Source organism: Pinus tabuliformis, chromosome 4_2, assembly GCF_031772625.1.
Source record: "Pinus tabuliformis cultivar Carrire ecotype Pingquan chromosome 4_2, CPIR1, whole genome shotgun sequence".
NCBI classification, from domain to species: Eukaryota; Viridiplantae; Streptophyta; class Pinopsida; order Pinales; family Pinaceae; genus Pinus; species Pinus tabuliformis.
Window position 1 is genome coordinate 359,695,951 of NC_142304.1, and position 4,366 is coordinate 359,700,316.

The following is a 4,366-nucleotide window of genomic DNA, read 5'->3' on the forward strand; positions in this document are numbered from 1 at the left end:
TTCTAGAAGTGGGTGGAGGATATAGTCACCTTCATTACACCTATTGTTTCCGCCCTTCTCGTATTTTATAGTGATCAACCATGCTTAGGGGATGTGTTTGAGAGTATGGATCAAATGAGAGAGAAGGTTCATGACATAATGGAAGATGAAAATTATAGGATTCACAAAGACACCAAAAATGAAGTGTGGGAACTTAGTCTGACAAGGTGGGAAATGCTTCATAACCCTCTTCATTTAATTTCTTTCCTACTCAATGCTAAGTGGTTTCATAAGAAATCATCTTCAGATGTAGAGGTGATACAAAATTGGGACACTTTTATAAGTAGGTGTTATGATCATCAGGATCACACTAATTTACGACTTGAGTTGGGAAAGTGCTTGAGATAAGAAGACCACTTTGCAAATGATGACTATTCATACAATAGAGAACAACTTGGACTCATATACTTATAGATGAAATATGGTACATAGACTCCATTGCTTCATCAATTGGCTATTTGTTTGCTTTCACATATATGCCTAATAACAAATGCCTTTAATGTATTGATTTATTATTTAAGCAATTAAGTCTAATGCTTGTTTTGGATTATTTTCCTTTTAAGATTTAAGATGTATATTGCTAACATAATGCTAATTTTTATTTCACAGATGAGTAGTTCATGTGCATGTGAAAGAAACTGGAGTGAATATGCTTTTATAAATTCGACAAATGGGAATCTCCTAGGCACAAAGATGGAACAAGATTTCGTTTTGTACACTCAAATCTATGTTTGTTATCTCGACAACAACTAGAGTACAAAAATGGAGCCACGAGAATGCAGGATTATGGTGGTTCATAAGATGATGGAGATGATGAGCTTCCACTTGAGGTGCTACAAGAAAATTCTAAAGACATGCTTGATAATACCAATACTTTTATTGACCAAAATAATGCTTTTAGAATTGGCTCAAGCTCAAAAACTATTCTGGAAAATGAGCTTCAAAATTTAGATTATTAAGTTTACTTGCATTTTGCATATGAATTATTAGAATATATATATATATATATATACACACACACACACACGTTTGATTATTTATATTTTAATTCTCTTGTTCTCATAAGTGTTTGCTATAATTTTAGAAATAATGATTGGGTAAATTTTTGGATCTACAAAATTAGCACTTCTTTTTAAAATAAAATCACTATTTATGAATGTTTCTTTACAATTTCACAAATGAAGATATTGGATGTTTATAATTAATGCTTTGTTTTATATTATTGACCTTTAATCTTGTTTTTTATTATAAGCGAAACCTCCCAACTTTGTTTCTTGTTTCACGTTTCATTTCCATTTCTGGTAACATAGATTGGCTCTTCCTCTTAAACATATCAATGGCTGGACCATCGAAGCTACCAGACATAGACTAGTCGTCTAAATTATAAAGCTACTAGAGCAATGTACGCAATTTCGTAGTAGCACTAATGATTACGATCTCTCTTTGATTTCCCAGTACCACAATGATTACGATATCTAAGACCTTCTTGTGATGTCATATTTATGTATCCTCAGTGATCCTAGTCTGCAATTGCTAAATCCCCTCTTTTGATTAGTTCATCATTATGTTCTAAGAGGTGAATGGCCAGGTATCCAATCCATCCATTTAAATTTTAAATTTTAAACCCATCAACTTTAACTGAATTCAAATCCATTCAGAAAAGAGTGGGACATGATAATGGAGCCCTGGGCTAACGACGTTTGGTTGAGGGAAGTCATCGAAATGAAGTCGCCATAGGTTGTAGCGACCAAATTATGTACATTGACGAGTGGTCATCAGATGACCATAGCTTATGAATGTGCATCCAACATCCGGCTGACAGAGTCTCAATCACATGTCCACTATTTGAGCGAAATTCCATGAATGGTTGCTTTTTAAAGGACTTTTATATACGAAGATTCATGAAGAGAATCACATTGAAGCTTTTGAAAGTGGAATTGTTCTTTATTGGTACAAATATTTAGTTTCTTGCTTCCTATTTTATAGGGAAAAAAAGGAAGGTAAGGTACTAGGTGGGATAAATGAATTTGAAACATAAAAACAACAACCATGGCGGCTACCTACCCTTGGAACTTTTGGCTGTTACGCTTTCTACCTGTGAATCGTTCCGAACGATGGACCGCTAAATATTCATTCATGCAATATGGGACAACTAGTATTCATCTAGAATTAGTGCCTTACTAGGATACATGTATTATTTTGTAGTTTTTTTTAATAACTAACAGACAGGGAAACCTACAGCCTTGCTGACTTACCAATTCTTTAGTAACAATTAAAGATTTGAATGAGTATCATGCCGCGTAGGTTTTGGTTTAGGGTCGTAGCTGAGTGGTCTTCTTCCTCTGATTTATTCAATACTTTAATTCAATGTTAACGTCCATCCATTCATATAAATAAACATCCACACAACCAACAACTATAATCTCTTCTTCCTTTCATGTTCCTTTATGTTGATTGACAGATTGGGATAACAATTCATTCATTCATGAGAATGATAACCATAACTATGTCGCCCCTTAGTCATTAAATATTTGAATCTATCGTCATCATGCCACATAAGGTGTGGTCAAGTAGGGTAGTTGAATGGTCTTCTTACATTCAAATTTTCAACTTTAACGTGGTGAAGGACTGCCCATGCATCAATATAAATAAACATCCATGTAACGAAAATCTACAATCTCTTCTTCCTTTCGTGTTCCTTCGGTTGATTCATACATTGGGATAGCAGTTTGTTGATACATGAGAATGATGGCCATAACTATGTCGCCCCGCCTCTCCCTTATCCCTCTTTTTCTACTTTGTTCACTACAGGTGTTCGTAATGTCATTCCCGGTGTAATACCCTCAGCCTTCTAATAACTTGATTCCACATTTTTGTGACCATTCATGTCCCATGGTCGAAGAAATAGCTCAATCGGTCATAGAGAAGGCGATGATGAAGGAAGCTCAAATGGCAGCATCCTTACTTAGGCTTCACTTTTTTGTTCAGGTCACCATTATTTTCCTTATGCACGTTGATCTAATTGCTATTAGTAGTAATATGTATGTATTTATTGGTGAAATTTTAATGGCATGACAGGGGTGCGACGCATCTTTGCTGCTGGATAACAGTTCAACCATTGTGAGTGAGAAGGGATGAAATCCCAACAATAACTCTGCAAGAGGATTTGAAGTCATTGATCATATTAGGAGTGAGCTGGAGAAGGCCTATCCCAAAACTATATCCTGTGCAGATATTCTTGCTATTTCAGCTCGTGACTCAATGGTCCTGGTAATAAATCATATACTAATATCTTTACTGGCCAGTATCTTAGTATAACATATATAGATCTCTTTGCTAGCACTTGATTTCCATGACAATATTATAATCTAGTAACTAATAGTTCCTAGTGATATGTTATAAATGAATCATATCAGAGTGGAGGCTTGGGTTGGGAAGTTTTACTGGGGAGAAGAGACTCGAGGAGCGCAAGTTTGAGTGGGTCCAAAAACAATATCCCAGCGCCCAATTCAACTCTCCAAACCCTCATTACCAAGTTTAAAGGATAGGGTCTCGATGAGGTAGACTTGGTGGCCCTTTCAGGTATACACATTGTATTTATAACCTGCAGCGTCATAATTTGCAGCTTAATCATTTCATTTTGTAGCATTCAATATTAATTGGAGATTATTAAGTAGTGAAATACAAATACAAATGCTAATTACACAAGAAGTCACATGATCGGCAAATCTTGATGCACAAGTTTCTGGCAGAGGCTTTACAACCAGAGTGGAAATGGGCAGCCAGACTCTAGCCTGGACAAATCTTTCTATAGTCGGCTCATATCTGGGTGTCTGAAATCGGGAGGAGATAATAACTTGTCCCCATCGGATTTTGTGAGTCCTACCAAATTCGACAACTACTACTTCAAGAACTTGCTAAGCGGGTATGGACTGTTGAACTCATACGAACAATTGTTTACCAAGTGCCAAGGGAAAACAATGGAAACCATGAAAGCTTATGCAAAAAATGAAGAGCTCTTTCTCGAATATTTTGCAGAATCGATGGTGAAGATGAGGAACATTAGCCCTCTTACAGGCACCATGGGAGAAATCAAGGCCAATTCCCGTACTATTCTTAGTTGATCAGTACTTGAGTTTCATCAATTTTCACCAATTATATTGCTTTAACTTACGTTCCCCTTTGTAGCTACCATCAAAATGCATTATTGAATAATCCTTCCTACTGCATTGGGTATCACATATTGAATAATTATGCCAGCAGTTAGTTATTAAGTATGTAATAAGATCAGACAATAAAGGGAAATCAGTTCAACGTCCACCTGAAA

The 4,366-nt window shown here is 35.9% G+C and overlaps 1 pseudogene; it reads left to right on the forward strand.

Moving 5' to 3' along the window:
* The first annotated feature begins 2,787 nt into the window (after nucleotides 1-2,787).
* LOC149169429 (peroxidase 49-like) lies at nucleotides 2,788-4,163 on the forward strand (annotated as a pseudogene).
* Nucleotides 4,164-4,366: the final 203 nt, after the last annotated feature.